General features: G+C 42.5%; 1 protein-coding gene across 5 annotated transcripts in view; it reads left to right on the forward strand.

Moving 5' to 3' along the window:
- Window positions 1–23,576, forward strand: part of TLCD4 (TLC domain containing 4) — a 103,222-nt gene that overhangs the window by 28,852 nt on the left and 50,794 nt on the right. The window contains exon 1 of one of the 5 annotated variants that reach the window (XM_055341407.1): window positions 4,699–4,786. The exons of 1 other annotated variant lie outside the window; for it this stretch is intronic. The gene's annotated coding sequence lies outside the window, so the exon portion shown is untranslated. Of the gene's footprint in view, window positions 1–4,698; window positions 4,787–4,866; window positions 5,329–5,714; window positions 5,815–23,576 lie in introns of those variants that run through there. 3 more of the 5 variants (XM_055341405.1, XM_055341403.1, XM_055341406.1) reach the window with 3 other exon arrangements.

The following is a 23,576-nucleotide window of genomic DNA, read 5'->3' on the forward strand; positions in this document are numbered from 1 at the left end:
CGTGGGACTCCATCCCAGGTCTCCAGGATCTCGCCCCGTGCTGAAGGCACGCTAAACCTCTGAGCCACCCAGGCTGCCCTCAGCTCAGGTCTTAATCTCAGGGTTATGAATTCATTCAGGCCCGCATTGGGCTCCATGCTGAGTGTGGAGCCTACTTAAATAAAAAAGGAAAAGAAAAGAAAGCTGTAGAGATAATCAGTGGGATAAAAGCACAATAAATCTAGAGAATAATAAAAGTCCCAACCTCCTGCTGAATAGAGTTCACAAAGAACATAGAAAATGAGGAGGAAATTAGCAAAGAAATAATAATAAAAAAAAAATCTGCAGGTAAGATTGAAAGCACCCCTGGAGGTCTAGCACAATCAAAGAAAAAAGGCCCGTTCTAAAGCAAAAGGCACATTGTGAAATTTCAGATTATAAAGATAATAGGAAGATTCTAGAAAGAACAACTGGCTACATACAGAAGAAGGGGAACCAGAAAGACATTAGGCATTTATTTCAGTGGCAACACTAGAAGTAAAAGACAGTGGGACAGTGCTTTTAAAATGCTGAGGAAAAATGACCTTTATCTTATCCAAATTATCAATCGTGGATGAGAATTAGGATACAGATATTTTCAGACATGCAAGCACGCTAAAATAGTTTATCTTCTATACACATTCTCCAACTACTGAAATCTGTGCTTCAGCAAAATAAGAGTGTGAACTTCCAATGTTTGAGCATTGAAGATATTATTGATGGGTGTTTGATATGTTGAAGCATCTGGATAAAATTTGGGTCAGATACATTAAAAATAAGTGAAAAAGAAAAGCAATTATTAACTCCAGGGAGACCAGGAGATTTTCAAGAGAAGCACCATTATGGCAGCTTACTAGATTCAGTAGTGTACTGTATTTATGTTGACAGAATGATCAAAACACAAATTATTGATTTGAATAAAAGTTGTGACATAGCTGTGTGAGAAGCGTAAGGGCAAAGTGGTGGTGGTGGTGGTATGCATAAAAGAGCTAGATCCTCAAAATTCCATGACAAGAAGTCAATAAATAATGTCTAAAAATGGAAGTCAGGAAACATTGATATAAGCATATTGTTTAGGAAATGAACACCTGGTAGGGTTATGTGGAGCATGGGGTGGAACTGGTGGGAGGAAATTGGTTAAGAGGCTGATGGGACTCAAGTGTTTTTGTTATAAGCCTTTATGAACTATTTGAGTATTCACTTATATGTATTACTTTCATTAAAAATACACACAAAAGCAATACATACATATTATAGGAAAAAGTTACATAAGATAAGCAAAAACCCCACAAAAGACATAAGGATCTTACCCACCCAGAGATAACCATTGGTAATATCCTGAAATATTTTTTTCTTGAAAAATTCTGAAAAACAAATGAAAGGACTTTTAAATACTTTAAAAACTCACAAATTTTTGATACATGAAAACTATCAATACTAATTTAAAAAGTAGTGCGTGGGGTTATTCATTTTTAACTAAATCAATCTTTCTGATCAAAATGCTTGCTATTATTTTGGTTATATCTTCTCTAACAAGAGGGTGGAGAATTGAGGCAGTCTTCCAAAATACTTCTGCCTTAATTATCTTGTTATTTTAGGAAGAAACAGCGTTTGGTCTTTTTCTAAACAATTGCCTCCATTTAGTAGTTTAGGAATTTTTTAAAACAAATTCATCAGGAAAATTTATCTTCAACAAATGGCATTGGGAAAACTGCACAGCTACATGCAAAAGAATGAAACTGGACCATTTTCTTATACTATACAAATATAAGCTCAAAATGGATGAAAGACCTAAAGGTGAGACCTGAAACCATAAAAATCCTAGAAGAATACACAGGCTGTGATTTCTCTGATATCAGTCATAGCAACATTTTTCTAGATATGTCTCCTAAGGCAAGGAAAACAAAAGCAAAAGTAAACTACTGGGACTACATCAAAATAAAAAGCTCTGCACAGCAAAGGAAACAGTCAACAAAACTAAAAGACAACCCACTGAATGGGAGAAAATATTTGCAAATGACATACCCAATAAAGGGTTAGTGTTCAAAATATATAAAGAACTTAATCATATCAATACCAAAAAAAAGCCAATCCATTAAAAAATGGGATGAAGATATGAACAGACATTTCTCCACAGAAGACATAAAAATGGCCAAGAGGCACATGAAAAGATGCTCAACAGCACTTATCAGAGAAATGCAAATCAAAACCACAGTGAGGTATGGCCTCACACCTGTCAGAATGGCTAATATCAAAAACACAAGAAACAACAAGTACTGGCAAGCATGTGGAGAAAAAGGAACCTTTTTGCACTGTTGGTCAGAATGCAAGACTGGTGCAGCCACTGTGGAAAATAGTATGGAGTTGCCTCGAAAAATTAAAAATAGAATTACCATATGATCTAGTAATTGCACTATTGGATATTTACCCACAGAGTACAAAAACACTAATTTGAAAGGATATATGCACCCTTATGTTTATCGCAACATTATTTACAATAGCCAAAGTATGGAAGCAACCTAGGTGTCGGATAGATGAATGGATAAAGGAGATATAGTGTGTGTATGTATATGTGTGTAAAGATGGGTAAAATAGGTGAGGGGGATTAAGAGTACACCTATGATGAGCAATGAGAATATATAATTATTGAAGCACTATGTTGCTCACCTGAAACCAATATAATACTGTATGTTAATCATGGAATTAAAAAAGAAAAACAAGACACACACACAGTAACAAGAATACATTACTTAGAGAGTAACAAATAAAATAAACCCTATTTCTTTACCTAGTAACAAAAACAATAAACCATATTTCTTGTCTAGAGTGTATGCAGAAAAAAAAATTGGGGGGGGGATTTGCCTTAAAGGAATTTTTGTATTTTTTTTTTCTTTTTAAGGAAAGATAATTTCATTTCTCTGAACTATTTCAATGACCAAAAGTTTAAGAAGTGCAGGTCAGCTTTGATACCTCACAGTTAAGAAGGAGAAAAACTTAAGATAGTAAATAACAGACTTTGGGGCAACTGTCCTTGGAAGGAGAGCTTTGGTAAAACACAGTTAAGACTTAAATGTGAATAATGAAATGAATATTTTTAAAGAAATCAAGCTGCATTACAGTTTTGATGAAAAATATGCAGTTGATATAGTTTTCTACCTCCTAAGGTCATTGTGTTTTGATTAGTTTAAAAGTTTCAAAATCCAGCTAATGTTTACTGAATTCCTTTCCTTGTCTCAGGCCTTGTCCTTGATGTATTCACTGACATGCTCTGTGTAATCTCACAACAATCCTGCAGATTTGATGGTGCATTTGTAGAGGCCTAACAAGAAGGAATATAGTGGGACATAGAGTATAGAGTGGATTTTTGTGGGTTTACTTGGCTTTGGCTACTGCTTTGGGTGTTAGGAAATATGCATATTAAACATAATGATGGTGCATTTATCAGAAAAAAACAGAGCAACTATCAGCCACTGCAGACAAACACAGGGGAGGGTCTGGAGGAGGTATCTAGAGGCAGAGTCTGGAGAGGACAGGTGCAATCTGTGTATGTAGCACTGCCCCCACAGATGTACACACACAACCAACCACAGAGTGAGCTTATAGCCCCATGAATACATAAAGCATATGTGGGCCAAACCCAAGTTGTCAAGGACTGTGTGAAGCAAATATGATGGGACAGGTTGTGGTCAAAGGCCACTATTGCCCTAGTACTTCCTGAGAGTCTTGGGTAGAAAAAGAAGAAATGGGCTGGGGGCTGCAGGATCTTCCACCCTGCTTGATTGCCAGTAGGCCGCTGTCCCTATAGGGTAGAACAACAGGCTTTGTCTTTCTTTTTCTTTCTTTCTTTCTTTCTTTCTTTCTTTCTTTCTTTCTTTCTTTCTTTCCTTTTCTTTCTTTTCCTTTCTTTCCTTTCCTTTCCTTTTTCTTTCCTTTTTCTCTTTCTTTTTTTCTCTTTTCTTTTTTCTTTTCTTTTCTTTTCTTTTCTTTTCTTTTCTTTTCTTTTCTTTTCTTTTCTTTTCGGCTTTGCCTTTCTAGGTCAGTCAGAGGTACATTTGCCAAGATTGGTAACTATGAATTATCCCCATTTTATAGATGAGGAAATTGAGCCTCAGTGAGATTAGTTTAGCTAATGTGTATGTGTGTGCATGTAAATATTAGGTAAAACATATTAACTGTATTGATAGACATTTCTTACAGATAACTTCCCTACATGATTAAGAGTAGTGCTTATTAATTAACATTAGAACTCCTCTCTTTCCAAAAAAAGTATTCATGATTACTTTTCGCAAATTCTAACAGCCCAAATATACTTCTTCATTATTTTATTGTATTCAAAAAATTCCATCCTGTTGATCGAGAATATTTGAAGGTTTTTGAGGCTGTATATAGCAGGTCAGAGAGCTGCTATTGAACGGCAGACTTTATACGCTGGGCAACTTGGAATTCTCTGCCAGCACCAAAAATTGAGATTCTACATCCTCGCCGGGACAGCAGCGGGGCTCCAGGTGTTGGGTGTAGGGGGAGGGCTAGGGCACTCTCTGGGGTGGTTTTCAGGGGTTCGGGAGGAGGCGGCTCGGAGGGAGGACGAGCCTCTTCCACACACGCCCCCTACCCAGCTGGGATGCACCTGCAACCCCAGCAAGAACTGGGCGGACTCGGCTCTGGCCAAGTCAGACGTGGCACGGAAAATCTGCAGCTGGCCTTCTCCTGTCCTCTCGCTTATAAATATAATATAAAGTCCTAATCTGAAAAGAGTCTCCATTACGTGGTGAGCCCAGGTCCTGCCCGCTGCGGAACAGGGCTCGGACCGTCCTCACCTGCGAGTCTGGCTCGCGCTGTGGGAAGCGGGGGAACCGCACGCCCGGTCCCCGGCGAGGCGTGCTCGCCTCGGGCGTTCCCGGCTCTGCGCCTCCGGGACCGAGCGCTGCCCTCGGAGGTCGGCCCCCGCAGCCGGCCCGGGCCCCGCCCACCTTGGCCGCGGGTCGCAGCCGCCACGAGCCGGAGCCGGAGCCGGAGCCGGAGCCGGAGCGGGAGCCGGAGCGGGAGCCGGAGCGGGAGCCGGAGCGGGAGCGGGAGCCGAGCCGGAGCCCGGGCGGCCGCGGCCCCTTTAAGGAGCCGCCGTGCGGAAACCCGAGCCCGCAGTCCGGGCGGGCGCGGCGGCCGCGGCGGTAGCTGTGGTCTCGGGCTGCTCCCGCCCGCCGAGCAGCTCGCGGGGGGCTCTGGCCGCAGGACCAGGCTTCGGCGGCGCCCGTCGCTCTCCCGGCCCGTGCACCGCCGCCCGCGCGCCAGGCGCCCCGGGACCCGGCACAGGTGACGCCGTTTGGAGGGGGCTCGGGGCCGAGGGCGGGCTCGCTGCGCCCCGCGGTCCCCCGCGCAGCCCCGCGCAGCCCCGCGCAGCCCGCGGCCAGGGGCGCCGCGGCTTCCCGTCCCGGCCTAGCGCGGCCGCCGGCTGGGGCGCGCGGAGCCGGGTGGGCGCCCCGCGAGGGCGGCGGGGGCGCGGGTGCAGCAGGTGTGCGGCCGCGCAGCATCCTCGGGCCCGCGCCCCGCGGTGTCGGCCCGGAGGGGGGGGCGCGGGGGGCGCGGGGGCAGCGGGGGCCTTCTCGTGGGAGGCCGGGGCCCCACCGGGTGCGCCGAGTGGGTGAGTCTCCCCCTCTCGCACCCCCCAACTACAGAAAACAACACGCTCTTATTCACCCTGGTCGTTCTCAAGTGGGTCCCATTTTTAGTCGCCTCGTGCTGAAGAGTCTACTGGGAAAGATCCTGGGCTCCATCTACAGCTCTGCTGTGGCAGCCCCGGTGAGCTCATTACACTGAAAGCCTCGGTTTACCCCGCCGGGAAATGGGATCCATAATGCCAGCATCTTCCTACAGCCCCAAGAGTGTGGGGGAACCTCCGGGAAAGTGCTTAGAATTGTCGAAGTTCCTTAAAGGGTCGCTGTTGCGGGCCAGGAGTTTGTTGTTTTTGTTTTTCCCCCTCAGTGGTCCACATGTGAGTGTTAATGCAGCTCACATGTTTACGTGACACTATAAAATTGTTCCTAAGGAGTGATCTTTGACAATGTTTAAGTGACTCTGATACCAGTTTGGGGACAAGAGGGGAGAGTTTGTGTGGATGTTAGGAGTTGATGTGTGAAGCAGGAAAAAAAGCTGTCATTTTAGTGAAATCTTCAGTCATAAATGGAGTTGAGAAAAATCGATCTGGGATTGTGTGTGTGTTGAGAGATAACTGCTGTGTGAGCAATGGGGTAGGTTGGGATGCAGCTTCATCTTTATGTAGCCAGTTGAGGTAATATGACCGAAAACCTCCATTCCCTTCTAAGTGTGAAGTAGAGGGTTTTTTTCCCTTGTTAATCGTTTCATTTAATTGTAGGGATGAAACTAAATTAGACAAGTGGACTCCTGCAATGCTAGGAAATTAGAAAGAATGGCTCCAGGAACAGTGGACGTTAGTTGACTTACTCCACCCCCCCCCCAATGCCATCAGATGACCCAGAGAATATATTTACAGAGCGCATCTTTTCCTCCTACCCCTGCGACTCCTTTTGCCACAATACCCCCCTCCAGTGTTGGAATCCTTACTGTGTGATCTTGTACAAATTTCACCTGTCTAGAGCTGGACATCTGGCATCCAGCTGCTCAGCCGGTCGTAATTGTGTACACGATGAGCTTTCTGTTCCTATCACTTTAACTGTAAGCCTCTTTACGGGAAGGAAAAATGGCTCTTCCAAGCTAAATCTGAGTACTTGGAGGTGCCTAGGAATGGTGGGGGTCAAGGGCTGAAGCTACCCGGAAGAAGCTGGGTCTTCTCAATACACCCTGGAGTATGGACACAAGAGTCGGCCTATCTTGTCCTTCCTTCTCTGAAATCACCAATGGAGAGAGATTCATTTGTTTACCAAGGTAAACAGAGGCCTGACTGAGTGCTGATGAAGAGCATTCCCACCAAAGGACTAGGGAGGAGGACTTGGTGTGGTTGGGTGTGGGGTGGGGGAATGGAGGGCCTGCCTGGTAGTCCGGCAACCAGAGAGGTAGTGAAGGAGCCCCCAGGTTCCCAACTCAGAAGTGAGAAAGGGGATGGGTTACAGAAAGGGACCAGCGATGGAACTTCCTGGCAAATTCTGGAAAGTGCCCTAGGTGTTACTTCCCTTTCTCTTTCCCTCTGAGCAAGTTTCTTGCCCTTCTGAGTCAAGTGCAGCTCTTTCCTCCCCTAGTGCTCTGCAAGGGGACTACCCTAGGTTTATGTTCCACCGGCAGAGCTGGCATTCCAAGTATGAGAGGAAACTGAGCAGGTTTCATAAGAAACCTTCAGACCTCAGTGTCTCCTTGTCCCCTTCTTCTCAACTTAGTGTTCCATGTCCTACATATTGGCTTTGATATCTCTTGGAAGGTTAAAAAGCAGGGTAGTCATTTTGGCTGAAAAAAGTAAACTGAACAGTATACAGGAAGATACACAAAACTAGTTTTCCTATGGAGGGAGATAATGAATGAATGGTCTTGGGGAGAATTGTGGGCAGTTGGACAAGGAAAGGCAGGGGCGGGGAGTGGTGGAGTTGTGCTGGACAGCTTGTGCCCTCGTCCTTGAGAGAGGAAAGGATGCCACCACACAGGGAGAGCCACCTTGCTGTGCTTCCCCTCCTTCCATTTGCCTTGCAAGAGGAAGATGGCAGTATGGAGGTGGAGTAACCATCTGTTCTCAAGGATGGGGACCAGACTTTAACTCACCACTGGAGATGAGCTATATTCACCTGGCATTGGTCTCAGGCACTCAATGTATTACACCTGAGAACACATTACATCAGGAAAGTGAGGTTAATTTTGTAAGAAAACCTAAGGTATTGAGAGTGACTTTGGTGGTGTTTCTTTCTTTTTTCTTTTTTTTTTTTTTTATCTTGTTGGAGATGAAAGGTAGCACACAAAGAAATGGAGTCCTACTGCTCCGAGGTTTGTTATTCATAGTGAGACAGTTGGATGTTCTGCAAGCAGATCCCAGACCTGAAAAGAAGGCAGGAATAGCAAGGGAGTTTTGTTTTGTTTTTTGTTTTTTTTTTTTTCCTCAGAACATTGGTCTGTTCAAGGAGAAGGCGATCCTTTGGATACATGAGAAGGAGCTTGTGAATCATTGTAAAAGGCCAAGGTTTGTGAAAACAGCGGGTGAAGAAGACAGCTGGAAGTCTGTTCAGAACTTGAGCTAGCATGAGGGAAGGGAGTTTGTCGAGCAGTGGGATGGATAGCAAGGGGGTAGTCTGACTACAGGGATAAAGGCTGTCTAAAGCAGTGTTTCAGAGTTTTCGGATTACAACACAGTACAAAATGGGTTTTTGGACCAAGACCCAGGATGTAAGTAAGTGTATGTGAGTCTGAAACCAGTTTCATGAAATGATACATACCCTTACCCTGCATAGCATTCTGTTTTCTGTTTCTCTTTCTATGCTTTCTGTTCCTATTCAGTGTTCTGAAAAACTCATTATCCATTAGTGGATCAGAGTCCACTGCTTAGAGATGTTTGCCTAATGTTTGGATAAGCAGGTTGCATTGGGGTTGGAGATGCTCGAGGGGAGCATAGAATTGATAGGGAAATCTAGACCTCTGTTGGTGGAGACAGGAGGAAGTGTGGGAACTCATCTGGTGTCTCATAGCAGGACTCATATTAGTGAAGGCAGCTGGATGGACAGGTGCAGAGGGGAACTTCCTACTGGTTCTATCCACATCAAAGCAAAATAGTTGGTTTTGAGGGAAAAGGAAGCGTGGAAGGAGTAAACTTGGATCTTTAGGGTTTAGGGCAGATTTTTTTTCTGTAGGTTAAGAGGACAAATGGATCCAGAACAAATTGCCTGGTGGATTTAGGCCATGTCCACTTTCATCAGCTGGATAGGGACCAGAGGGGCTCATAACTCCCCTTTCAGCTTTGAGAAGTTCTTACAAAAGTGGATGAGATGTGTTATTTCAAAATCCCATGTGCTGATGAAACTCACTAGGAAATTAGCTGCCTTACAGAGAATCGGAAAAATCTTCTCATTACCTTGTGTAAAGGGGTTAGATTATCAAAGCTTCCTTAGATGTCTGTTTCAAGATCTACAGTCAAACTGGAATCCTTATTCATAGTCTTTGGGATAGCCAAATAAGCTTGGAGAAATAGGTGAGGCAGCATGCAGCATCCGTAAGCTAATTTCCAGTAACTGGGTCCTGGGGTTTGATAATCAAGGACAGAGTTTATCTGTGTGCCTTTGATTGCCTTTTCCTAACAACAAACACCTGACTCCTACACCTGGCACCCTCACCAGTAGGGCAAGTACCACAAAGGGTGGAAGGCCGCATGCACAGGTGTCAGAGTTCACTGGAGGTGCTTGTGTACTTGCTTGCCTGTGTCATACGCATTCTGAACTCGTTAGATCCTCCCTTTGACCCATCCTTGCTTTGTTTGATTTTCTTTCCTTAGGTGATATGTTTTCAGCGTTTCACATTCCTTCTCCTCAGCTGTCTGGTATAGATCTAGTGCTTTCTCTGATGTAATCTCTGAGCTCTGGACTTGCTGGCGTCCGCCTGACTGTTCCCATAGAATCCCGTGTGGGGATCCTGGCCTGTGCTGTGCTGGTGTCCACCGTATCCTGCCATGGCCAACCTAGAAATAACCATTCACTGATGGGTTTATACATTGGTTTTGATTTAATTTTTACATTTTGGGGACATGGAAAATCTGTCTTGGTCAAGTTAATTTAGTTTTCTCCAAATAGGCTTACAAAAACCTTTCAAAAGTACACTTTGAAGGCATAGAAAACTTCTCCCTATTTGATATGTATTTACCTAGTGGAATGAGGGAAGAAGGAATTTTCATCTCGTGGAAAAATCAGAACAATTAAACCTTCCCTGTTTACAAAGCATTAACGTTTTAGGGACATAGTTCCCCAAACTAGTCTTGTTCAATTAACATGTTTTGCTCTAGTACATGTGAAAACATTGAGACAATTAAGAATTTAAATTTTTTATAATTTATTATGTGCTATTTTCAGGACTTGCAAAGACTATAGCTGTGTTCTGACTGAGAAAGATTCTTTTGCCTTTTCGTATTTTAAAAACCTGTATGAATGTCACTAAACAGACCAATTTCTTACCTGCTTTGTGGAGGAATCCAGGGCAAGATAAAGGCTCTAAAGGTAGGAGGCCAAGTTGCCCATAAGGAAGGCAGAGCCTGGGAGCAAAGGCAGCTTGTTTGGAGTATCCCAGCTTAGTATCTCCCAACCAAACCCTTGAGACATTAGACAATTTGAGGATTCGAGAATGCTTTATAACCTCAAGTCGCTAAATGTTTTCTTTAGTGTTTTTTTTTAATTACAAAAGTGAAACTTGCTTGTTACAAATAACAAAAACCATGAAAATAATCAATACAGAAGAGAATGACAGTTCACTTCTTCCCCTTTCTCCAGCTCCAATTTCCCCTGATTTCACTCCTGAATACAGCCAGTTAGCAGTTTGGGGGTATAGCCTTTCTTCTCTATAAATGCCAAAATACTCAGGTATTTATGAAAAATGTATTATTTTACTGCCTGCTTTTTTTTTTCACCCTATAGTGTGTGATAGGTGAATGAATGCCTTTCTGTATCATCTTGTTTATTTAAATGTCTGTATAACCTTTGCTAGTGTGGCTGCAGTATATTTAATCATTTCCCTATCATTGGCCCTGAGAGTTGTTTCTTTTTTTTTTTTTAATTTTTTTTAAATTTATTTATTTATGATATTCACAGAGAGAGAGAGAGAGAGAGAGAGAGAGAGAGAGGGGCAGAGACACAGGCAGAGGGAGAAGCAGGCTCCATGCACCGGGAGCCCAATATGGGATTCGATCCCGGGTCTCCAGGATCGCGCCCTGAGCCAAAGGCAGACGCCAAACCGCTGCGCCACCCAGGGATCCCCTGAGAGTTGTTTCTAATGCTGTTGTAGACACCCTTGTACATGCATCCATTGACACATTCCTGTTTTAAGGATAAAAGATAAAATCATTGGTATACTGCTTATTTTGTAATTCATTTAACACAGTGGTATCAAAATGTATATATTCTGTACATTTAATTCCCCAAATATTCATTCAGGGGTAAAAGCACTAGACACTATAAGGATTTCATAGTGGGGCAGTGCACAGCCCTTCCTTACAAGAACTCACCATCTGGCATAGGGGAATTAGGCATACACACTGGTTATAATATCTTTAGTTTTATTTATACCCATCCTTATTCCAAAAGTGATTCGGGATGGTTTACAAAGATGCATATGATAGGACAAGATGCAGTAAATTTCAGATGAGAGTGAAAAATAAACCAAAGGAAAATAAGATGGAGTTATGAGGGAGGTTAGTGTACTCTGAAGTTTTGTCTGTAAACTTTCCAGCAGCCTAAGAGGAGAGGTAAACAGTCCACAACAAGGTTCGAGGTTTCTAGAAGAGAAATCAAATTGGAGAAATCCATCTATTCCTGATTCTAGGAGGTGAGAGAAATTTCCCCTTTGGATTTTCAGCCAGAAAACATTGCATTTGCGATGGCCAGGATTCCCAACAACATCCCCAGTGTTGTACAGTAAAACCTAGTGACCTTGCCTTGTGATGCCATTTCATACCATGTTCCTTACTGTTATCATGCCTTGGCACTCCTCAGTGAAGGGCCATTAGAGTGAGAGGTAAGATCATGGGCTTAATCCAGAGAGAGCTTTAAGAGGACAGATTAAAACAGCAATCTGGTATTGTTCTCAGGCAATTTTTTCCTATAAGGTAGTACAGATTATATAATTTTTGTAGAATATTATGAGTAGAACCCACTTGCCCAGGATTTCTAGGCTTGCAACTTACACAGCAAGAAGTGACGGTGTTTACTTATTTATTTTTAAAGTTTTTATTTGAATTCCAGTTAACATACGGTGTAATATTAGTTTCAGGTGTACAATATAGTGATTCAGCACTTCCATACACCACCCTGCACTTATCATGATGGGTGCACTCCTCAATCTTCCATCATCTATTTCAGCCACCTCTAAGAAGTGAGGATGTTTAAATAGCATTAATGTGGGATCCCTGGGTGGCGCAGCGGTTTAGCGCCTGCCTTTGGCCCAGGGCGCGATCCTGGAGACCCGGGATCGAATCCCACGTCGGGCTCCTGGTGCATGGAGCCTGCTTCTCCCTCTGCCTGTGTCTCTGCCTCTCTCTCTCTCTCTCTCTCTCTCACTGTGTGCCTGTCATAAATAAATAAAAAAATTAAAAAAAAATAAAAAATAAATAGCATTAATGTATCAGAACTATAGCAATGAATGAAATATTTTCCTCTTAAAAACATACATGCACAAATCTGTAGTTGGTCCGTGTAGGAAGGATGGTACATGTTCACACTGAGAAGGGCTCAGGGTCACTATTCCAAGAAATCTCGAGAGCGTGTTCCAGCTCTCAGTTATTACTAAGTTGTAGCATGTGAGAGTGTTAGCGGGACTCCAAGATCTACAGGTCAGTACAGTGTGACCTTGTTTTGTGAAGCTGGGAAAGTTCAAGTCTCATGAACCTTGAGTCTATGCTTCCATGATCACATTCACTCAAGTCTTAACTCAGAATATTGTCCCAGAACAGTTCTTTATTACCCAGCCTGTGGGTTAAGCTAAGGTACTTATATAGGACTTAGCCTGAATTTAAACATGAGATTGTAGTAAATGTTAACCTTGAGGTCATCCAAAGCTACATGTGATTGTTTTGTACATCACCTCATGGCCTGAGAAATGGTTCAGGGAAACATGTCACTGTGTTCAGATTTTTTTGGCTGCCTGTCAAGTGTCAAACTAGATGTCATGAGGCTGGTGAATATCCTGTTTATTGGGAAACAGTGCCGTTGGGCAAAGGCAATCTTACGGGAAGATGGGAAGATGTCAGAAGAGAAGAGAAACCACTCTCAACGTACCTTGGTAGGGTTTTAAGTGGCCTTTAGGGAACAACATGAAAGGCCACCTAGAGAGTTTAAAAACTCTGGCTTCTTATTTAAGCCACCATATCCCCCAATCAGATCAGAGATGTAGACAAGCTGCAGGGCCCCTAGGCCATAGGTTAAAAGGAGGGGGAAATGATCACACTGCTTTAAATCCTGAATATTCTATCCCTCTGTGACTTGGTACCATTTGAGACATGGGTGTAACATTTCTTGCTTAGGAAAAGGTGGTGATAACAGGTGCTATCCTTTATTGAGTGGTGTTTTGATGTACTCCTGAATAACCACCCCCAAACCCAGTGGCTTAAAACAGTGATTTATTCTTTCTCATGATTCTGTGGGTGGCTGGGCAGTTACTCTGCTGGTTATAGGCTCATATATATATGGCTGCATTCAGCTGGAGGGTCCACTGGGCTGGCAGATCGGAGGAGGCTTACCAGTGTGGCGCAGGTGGCTTGTATTGAGTGCTGTCTGTCAGCGGGGTGTCTCAGTTCTGCAGATGGTCTCTCATGCTCCAGTAGACTAGACCAGTTTCTTTATGTGGCAAGTTTAGAGCACTGCTCAAGAGAGCAAAAGGCAGATGCTCTAAGAGGTGCTTTGAGGCTTACTGAGGCCCTGGGATCCTCACAGCCTCTCTTCTACTCATTGTTTGTCATCAGGGGGCAAGGCCAGCTCAGATTCATGGGTGACAGGAGTGGTGATGTCACACTGCCAAGGAATTATCACAAGTGGCTACATGTGCCAAACACTGTGCTTGATGTACTTAATCCATCTCACTCAAACCAGACAACAGTCTTGCAATGTTTGCATTCTTATCCCTTTCCATAGGACTTGCAAGTCAGAAAGGTTATATTTTTCTTGCCCATGGCCTCTGGGAGTAGGATTTGATTTTAGGTCTCTCTTGAATTGAATGGAATATATTTTAAGACTCAACAGGTGAGAGAATTTTGCTAAATTGTTCTTCAGCTCCTTTACCCCATTAGTACTTTTTATGGCTCCTGTGGGGAGTAGGCAAAAAGAGAGAAAATGGAAGATAGGCGGGCTTTGTCCTGCCTCAGCCACTTCTCTGCATCCCAAGGACTCTCTCAGGGGTAATCCGATTGACAATTTGGGTGAGAAGGGGACCTCCCTGTTTCCTTAGGTTCTGATTTCCCAGCTGGCTTGGCAGTGATTCCTTTAGAAGAGGAACAAAACATATTTGGCAAAATCTTGCTCTGTCCAGCTTTTCCTTGATTTCACAGTGTTGGCAGAAAGCCAAGAGATGTCCCAAGCCAAGAGGCTCCCTTCCAGGAAGAGAATTGCAGGGAAATAAGGACATTGGATGTTGTGTAGAAGTTGGCTGCAGAACATCAGTCCTCTTCCCAAGTCCCCCAGGTGACACAGTGCCACCTGGTCCCTGCTTTAGCTGTTGGGCTGCTCTTACACTAACCTCTTCTAAGGCTTGGGGACTGTTGTACTTGAAATCTTGAGTTTCTTAAGGATGGGCCCTCTAATTGTACATGCTTCTAACCCCCTTATTATTTGTGTCAAGTGCTATATTTGTGCAATCTCCCAATTACTATTGTCTGCTAGCTTAAGACATTCTGGTTTATCCAAAATCCAGTGGCTGTCATTGGATCTCTTAGGTTTGCAAAACAAAAACTTCTTTATAAAAATTTTAAGTGGGGTTAGATGCTAGGAAATGTTTACTAATTAAATAAAATGTAATCTTTACTCTGAGCCTTAAGGCCCTAGAAAATGGACTGAATTTCTAAGGTGAGAATTCTTCAGTGGATTGGGAATCAGGAACTAGCAGAGCAGTAGGGCGAGCTGGGGAAGGCAGCCTTTTCCTGTCACTCTCCTACAGCCACACTTCTTGTTAGGCATTATAAAAATAAATCCCCAGGGTGCCTGGGTGGTTGGTTGAGTGTCTGTCTTCGGCTCAGGTTATAATCATGGGGTCCTAGGATTGAGTCCTGCACTGGGCTCCCTGTGGGGAGCCTGCTTCTCCCTCTGCCTGTGTCTCTGCCTGTCTCTCTGTATCTCTCTTGAATAAATCAAATCTTTAGGAAAAAAAATAAAGACAAATCCCATATCAGAGAGTAAGTGCAAAAGGAAATAAAAAAATGTGAATAAGACAAGACTTAAAAAGTTGATACAATATAGGTTAACTGTATTAGATTTCATTTTATTTATTTTCAAGTTAATAGCCAGAACATGTAAAAAGTGTAAGTAAATGTAAGCTAGGAAAATAAGAATGAATGTTTTATTAAAATCCTAATTAAAAATACCTGTAATAGAAGGGAGGCCTGATTAAGTGCTGTAGGAAACCAAGGAGAGAAATTATTTCTTGAAACAGCAGGAATTCTCAGAGGGGGTTAAGGAGCTGGAGGATTATGGAAGTTAGGTTGGCTTTTATGTAGCTGGCTTCCCGTAGACTTTCACACTATTGCTAATGGTTCTTGAACTTGATGCTCAGAAAAGGAGAACAGGTGGAATGTTTTCTGCACATAATTTTCCTTTTCTCATATAGCTTTCAATGTAGAATTAAAATAACAGTAATGCCAATAAAACCCAAAACCTATAACTGTAGTTAATTGAGACCTTTGTATGTATTTGATTAGATGTTTAATGGTTTTTACATGAGTAAAAAGATAAGAGTGTGTAGTGTGATAGTTATTCTTTACTGAGGGGGGTTTATTGTCTCCGGTTAATTACTGACATTTCACAAGCATTTAGATAGATAATTGCAGTGTACCACCTATATGAAAATGCAAACAAAACTGAGAATGATTGGGTGAGGTGCAAGTATGCCTTTTTTTGATAGGGTTTTTTTTTGGTTTGGCAAATAGCTTCTGTAGACCTGTGTTCATTTCTGAATAGCTTACAGTTTGCAAATAGAAACTTTTAAAACACTTTAACATGTTAGGCCTAGTGACATAGCTAAATCAAGAAGTAAGTACTTCTGTCGTTGATAAGAGAATGAAAATACAATGCAGATTATAATTATTATGAAACCTTTGAACACATACCATTTTTTATAAGGAGTTTGGGATAGAGAAACCATTTATGTTACTGCTATATTCTAAATGTCTGTCTGTCCCCCACCCTAAAAATTCATATGTTGAAATCTCAGACTTCCAGCCTCCAGAACTGTGGGCAACAATAAATTTCTGATGTTTATAAGTCACCCGGTCTGTAAGTCACCCGGTCTGTGGTATTTTGTTAGAGCAATACAAATGGACTAAAACACATATTCAGTAATAGTTTACTTTATAATATTTCGTTGGTGCTCTTTACTCTTGGACATTCAAGGTGAGGATCCTTTTGAGGTAAATATGTTTTCATGCTGTAATACGGGGGTTGTCAATTTAGAATATTCTTTTTTTTTTTCCAAATATTCTGACTATACTGTAAAATGAGAGACCTGTTGTTGATGAGGTATTAGCAGAATGGAAAGCCCATGTAAGGATATGAATGCCTGTTATTAATCATTTTTATTTAATACACATGTATGAGCACAGGCCTGTATGTGGCAGGCCTGTGTTAGGTATGGGGATGCAGTGGCAAGGGGAAACAAGTTCATGTTTCCCACCTTCATGGGGTTCACATTTCACTAGGGGAAGGAGACATTGATTTAAATTGTAGCTATAACTGACAAAGACAAAGACTATGTGGTCTCACTCATGTGGAATCTAAAAATCAGATTAATAAACAAGCAAAAAAAAAAAAAAAGAATCAGACTTATAAATACAGAGAACAAACTGATGGTTGCCAGAGGGGAGGGGTGTGAGGTGGGCAAAATGAGTGAAGGGGAGAAGGAGATATGGGCTTTCAGTTATGGAATGAATAAGTCACAGGAATAAAAGGCACAGCATTGGGATGGAGATATATATATATATATATATATAAAGTCTATAATGGTATTGTAATAGTGTTGTGTGGTGACAGATGGGAGCTACACTTGTGAGTGTTTCTAACATATAGACTTACTGAATTATTATGTTGTATGCCCAAAACTAATACAACACTGCATGTTAGTATACTAAAAAAAAAAATAGTTTTTTTAAATTGCAGCTGTAGGGCAGCCTGGGTGGCTCAGCAGTTTAGCGCCACCTTTGGCCCAGGGTGTGATCCTGGAGACCCAGGATCAAGTCCCACATCAGGCTCCCTGCATGGAGTCTGCTTCTCCCTCTGCCCCCCCCTCTCTCTTTCTGTGTGTGTGTCCCCCATGAATAAATAAAATCTTTTCAAAATTGCAGCTGTAAAGGGGAAGAACTTGGCACTATGACTATGAGAGCAGAGAAGACTGACCTGGTGCTGGAGCTTGGGGAAGGCCTCTCTGAGGAAGTGAGGGTTGACTTGAGAGCTGAAGAAGTATGAGAGTTAACCTGGGAGTGGGAGGCAGAGTGGGGGGTGGGGATAGGTTCTGCAAAGGCCTTTTAAAGGCAGAGAATGTGGCATCTTTAAGGAACAGAAAGGTCACACTAGCTGGAGTGTAGCAAGTGAGGGCAAGTGCCAGTTGAGGCTAGAGAAAGTAGGGTACTCGTAAGAGCACTTGGAAACCATTGTAGGTTTTAAGTTGGGGGTAGGTGAGGATGTGACATAATCAAGGGCAGCTTTGAGTGAAGATTCCCCTGGAGTCCTCCAGTTTGTTTGGAGATAGTCTGCCGGTTTACGGATAGTCTAGAAAAATGATGATCATAGCTAGAGAAAAATGGATATTTTTGAAAGCTCTTTGAGAAATGAAACCCATAGACTTGTTGGATTGGATTATGGGGCATAATAGGAAGGTCCAGAAAGCAAGTTATTAAGGATGGCTCCTAGGCTCTGTCTGTCAAATCTGGATATACAGATTCACTGAAATGAAGAGCCTAGAAGACTAAGTTTAGGGGTCAAGTCATGAGCTTGGTTTCAGATGCCTTTGAAATCTTATGTGGTACTGACAAGTAGGCAGTGGGCTGTATACATCAGGAGCTCAAAGGGTCTGGGAGGGATATTTCAACTTGAGATTGTTCTGCATGTAAGTGGTTACTGATGTCACAGATATAGGTGAAATCACATAGGAAGCAAGTAGAGAGAAGAGGATCTGATTGAGCCTTAGGGAATTCTCTTATTTAGTGACTGGACAGAAGATGAAGTAAGGTGTTAGAGAAGCACAGGGAAGGAAGTATTACAAGGAGAAAGTGGTCAATAGTGTCTGACATTTCTGAGAGTTCAGGTAACACGAAGGCCATGTTAGGAGTCATTGTTGACGTAGTGATAGCCATTTCAGGGGAGTGATGAAGGTGGGGACAAGAATGGAGTGGGCTAAAGAGCAAGAGAGATGAGATATGGTAGTATGGATACACCTTTCTAGAACTTTGTCTTTCAAGGGAGTGGGGGGAGGGGGAGAGAAGACAAGAGAGAAAACTATCAGATTAAAGAAGTGGTAGATTTGTTGATTTTTGTTTCTACTGAGAACTTGAGCCTGTTTAAATGCCAGTAGAAAAATCTAGTTGCAGAGAATAAAGGATCACGGGGAGCAGAAGATTCCCAGGGCAACCAGAAAGGATGGTTCCAGAGTGCATGGGTTGGAGAGGTTGTCCTGGGATGGAAGGACAGATGGGTGAAGATGCAGGTAGTTGGTGACTGCGTTTTCTTATGTTAGCTTCTGTTCTTTTATGAGGTCGGATGGGGGTTATCTGTTGAGAATGGGGGTGCATGGCTAGAGGTTTGAAAAGTAGGGATGATTTGGAAAATGAATGGTGGTGTGTGAGAGGATGGGTCGGCCAGGGCAGTGTGATGGGAGTGCAGCCAGTGTTGAGGGCTGTCTAATCCCTCTGCCATTTTTCACTCACCAGCCCCAATCCCTTCTGGTGTGTGGCACTTCCCAACAGAGCTCTGATTGTTTAGGGCTCATTGCTGAGTAAATAGTTGAGCAGTTCTGGGGTTGGAGCTTTGCCAGCTCTTGGCAGTGGAATAGGAATGTAGGGTGCTAGTAAGAGTATTACTAAAATGATAGGCTCTAGGATCTAAGCTGATGAAAGAGGGAAGTAAAACACAGGAAAGGGCTGGTGGGTTGGGAACAAGCCAAGAAGTCAGTGGACTCAAAAATGTTGTAATACTGAGCACACTTGACAAAAGGTCAACAGGGGAATACTTGAAATGTTATTGTGGAGGCAGGAAAACAGTGAGTCAGGAATGATAAAGGTCCATGAGTGGTTGAGGTGGCATGGAAGAGGTGCCAGTTCTGATGAAGAAAGAAGGACAGGGCTGTTAAGGAAGGCTACACCTTCTACGTAGTGAGAAGTCACTCAGGGTGATAATAGGACTTGAGGAGATTGGGGAACTGGGACCAAAGTCTCTGACTGGGAGAAAACATACAAGAGGTTGGAATATACAATACCAGTGAGGAGAGGGAGAGGTGGCATCACTAAATAGCAGGAGCAAAGCATGCTGGGTGTTTCTGGGCAGCAGGGGACAGGAGGAGTCGGGCCCAAAGGAGACCATGAGGAGTAAAGAGGACATGGGGCCACCTCCTGATTCTGAAGTGTGGGAGACCAGGCAGCGATGACCTGAGGGGACTGGAGGGGTGGGGGAGGGTGGTTTTCAGAGCTCACAGAGGAGAGGCCAAGGACAGAGATCTGTTCCCTGGGCATGGAGCAGCAGCCCAATGGGGGGCCTAGTGGGAGGCTTTGGGAGGTGAACAGTGAGGGGCTGGGTCAGGTGGCTACCTGGGAGAAACTCAGGAGCATGATAGGGAGAGTCACGTGGTCTCTGCAGATAGATATCTGCAATGGGGTCTGCCTGCATGTGAGAGTGTTGTTGACTAATGCCAACTGGGAGGGGTTAGGGGCCTAAGGGCTAGTGGCCAGACAGTGGTCTTGTTGCCCTTGGCTGGCGTGGTGACAGACCCAGAAATTGCATACCCTCTTGCTGCTGGGGACGGATAGTGGTGAAAGCAGAAACATAACTGAATGTGCACCGTATGTCACATACTGTTCTAAGTGTCCAACATACGTATGATTCATGCCTCATGACAACCATGCCAAGCTAGTAGTATTATCCCCATTTTACAGGGAACTGAAGTTCAGGTAAGACAAATTTAGTAATCTGTCCTGAGTCACACAGCAAGCGGTGGAATGAAGTTCAACCTCAAGACCGCAACTAACTCTGTGTGTTCCCCACTGAGTTATATGTACTTAATATTTTCCTACATATGTAATTTTGACTTTTAAAAACCTAAATGATAGACTGTTGAGAAGTTTACATAGTGTTTAATGAAAAATTGTCTATTTTTAAAAGGTTTTGTTTATTTGACAGAAAGCACAAGCAAGGGGAGTAGCAGAGGGAGGGGGGAGGGAGAAGCAGGCTCCGTGTTGAGCAGGGAACCCAATGCAGGAACTACATCCCAGAACCCTGAAATCATGACCTGAGCTCAAGGCAGGTGCTTAACTGACTGAGCCACCCAGACATCCCCAAATTTTTTTTTTTTTTTTTTTTTTTTTTTTAGATACCAAAGTTCAGTTTAGTCCTAGAATTAGAGAATCTTTGAGAGTGCTCTCAAAGCCTCAGGTCCACCTCCTTGAGGTCCTTTTACCACCTCCGTGATGGATACTTGGGCACTTCTAAATTGTTAGAAGGTTCTTCCTTAAATTAAGCTGAACTCTTCCCTCCCTGTAATTTTTGCCCATTTGTGCCATTTTGAGTAATGCAGAATCAGTTCCTTCTTTCACTTTTCCGCATGACACCGAAGATGTTTGCAGAATGCTCTTGAGTCTTTTCTAAGTAATCTTGTTCCCAATGATATGTGATTAATTCAGAGTAAAGTGAGAATAAGTGTCTTGATCCAAAGGTATACTTTTATGCTGACTATAAATGAGCCTGAACTTTTTTTTTTCGTATCTTCATTACATTATCTCTCATTGATTTGTGTAACTTAAAATGCTAAGGCTTCCACTGTGTGTGTGTGTGTGTGTGTTATGTAGCTATTATACTAAATCTTGTACTTAGGTATTGCCTTTAAAAAATGTATTCCTATTATACTTTTTCTTTCTGATTAGGATTCACTATTTCAGCTTATGAAGATAACTTAGAAACTAATTCTGTTAACCCATTATATTAGCTATCTTTCCCAGCTCTGCATTATATGCAGATTGAGTACCATATAAATATCTGTAAAAAATGTTACATATAAGAGACCAAGAGAGAACCTTATGGGATAGCAGGAGTTATTTCTTAAGTCTATTTCAGATCATATGACCTGAGCCAAAGGCAGATGCTCAACCACTGAGCCACCCAGGTGCCCCTCCAAGATTCTTAATCTAGGTCAGTAATAAGCATTGTCCATTTTCCCCCTTTTCTTGTCTGATTCAACGACTGAAAGGGGCACTTTGCTTTCTACCGGAAGCCTTGATTTTCTGGGGAAATTTGTAAAAAATCATTGGATTTGTCCTTGATTTGGCATGACTGATGAAGCAAGCAGCTGCTTAATAAGAAACAAAGCTGGGAGTAGAACAATTTAATTAGCTTCTGTCTGTTGAGCCTTTAATAGAAGCCACAGCTCCACTGACTATATGGAGCTCTTTAGTTTTAAATGAAACATTTTTGCAAAGGGAGACTCAACATGTACCCTAAAGACCCCAGTTAAGTGAAAGTGAACCTGTTAAAAATAAAAAATAAGCCAGACTTAACAAAAAGTAGCCTTTTAGGAATGAGGAATTTCTTTTTTTTCCTTCTAAATTATTATTTAAATTCTAGTTTAGCATATAGTGTAATACTGGTTTCAGGAGTAGAATTTAGTGTTTCATCCCTTACAGATAACACCCAGTGTGCATCACAAGTACATCACCATTTAGTCCTTCTTCATCTACTTCCCTCCATCAACCCAGAGTTTGTTCTCTATCGTTAAGAGTCTCTTATGGTGGGATGCCTAGGTGGCTCAGTTGGTTAGCATCTGCCTTTGGCTCAGGTCATGATCTCAGGATCCTGGGAATGAGCTCCACATTGAGCTCTGCATTGGGTTCCCTGCTCAGCAGGGAGCCTACTTCTCCTTCTGCCCTTCTCCTTGCTTGTGTTCTCTCTCTCAAATAAATAAAATCTTTTTTTAAAAAAAAGTCTCTTATGGTTTGCTTCCCTCTCTTTCTTTTCCCTTCCCGTGTGTTAATTGTTTTGTTTCCTAAATTCTATATATGAGTGAAATCATATGGTATTTGTCTTTCTCTGACTGACTTATTTTGCTTAATATCCTACAGTATAGCTCCAACCACATCATTACAAATGGCAAGATTTCATTCCTTTGATGCCTGAGTAATATTCCATTGTGTGTGTGTGTGGGGGGGGTTGTGTCTATAACACCTCTTTTTTTTAATACATTAGTTTTTATTGGTGTTCAATTTACCAACATACAGAATAACACCCAGTGCTCATCCCGTCAAGTGTCCCCCTCAGTGCCCGTTACCCATTCACCCCCACCCCCCTGCCCTCCTCCCCTTCCACCACCCCTAGTTCATTTCCCAGAATTAGGAGTCTTTATGTTCTGTCTCCCTTTCTGATATTTCCCACACATTTCTTCTCCCTTCCCTTATATTCCCTTTCACTATTATTTATATTCCCCAAATGAATGAGAACATACACTGTTTGTCCTTCTCTGATTGACTTACTTCACTCAGCATAATACCCTCCAGTTCCATCCACGTTGAAGCAAATGGTATAACACCTCTTTTTTATCCATACATTAGTCAATGGATGTTTAGACTCTTTCCATAATTTGGCTATTGTTGATAATGCTGCTATAAATATCAGGGTGCATGTGCCCCTCTGAATCAGTATTTTTGTATTCTTTGGGTTAATCCTCAGTAGTGCAATTGCTGGATCATGGCATAATTCTATTTTTAACTTTTTGAGGAACCTCCATACTGTTTTCCAGAGTGGCTGCCCCAGTCTGCATTCCCATTAGTAGTGTAAGAGGGTTCCCCTTTCTCTGCATCCTCACCAACATCTATTGTTTCTTGTGCTGTTAATTTTAGTTATCAGTTAATTTTGATAGGGATGAGGTGGTATCTCATGATTTTGATTTGTATTTCCTTGATGCTTACTGATGTTGAGCATCTTTTTATGTGTCTGTTAGCCATCTGTATGACTTCTTTGGAAAAATGTCTATTTATGTCTGCCCATTTCTTAAATGGGTTGTTTTTGGGGTGTTGTTTTGGTAAGTTCTTTATAGATTTTGGATAATAACCTTTTATCATATAAGTCACTTGCAAATATGTTCTCCCATTCCATAGGCTGCCTTTTAGTTTTGTTGATTGTTTCCTTCACTGTGCAGAAGCTTTTTATCTCAATGAAGTCTGAGTAGTTCATTATTGCTTTTGTTTCCCTTGCCTCTGGCAATGTGTCTAGTAAGAAGTTGCTATAGCCAAATCAAAGAGAGTGCTGCCTGTGTTCTCTAGGATTTTGATGGTTTCCTATCTCACATTTAGGTCTTTTGTCCATTTTGAATTTATTTTTGTGTATGGTGTAAGAAAGTGGTCCAGTTTCATTGTTCTGCATGTTGCTGTCCAGTTTTCCCAACACCATTTGTTGAAGAAACTGTCCTTTTTCCATTGGATATTATTTCCTGCTTCATTGAAGATTAGTTGACCATATAGTTGT

Source organism: Nyctereutes procyonoides, unplaced genomic scaffold (assembly GCF_905146905.1).
Source record: "Nyctereutes procyonoides isolate TBG_1078 unplaced genomic scaffold, NYPRO_anot_genome, whole genome shotgun sequence".
NCBI classification, from domain to species: Eukaryota; Metazoa; Chordata; class Mammalia; order Carnivora; family Canidae; genus Nyctereutes; species Nyctereutes procyonoides.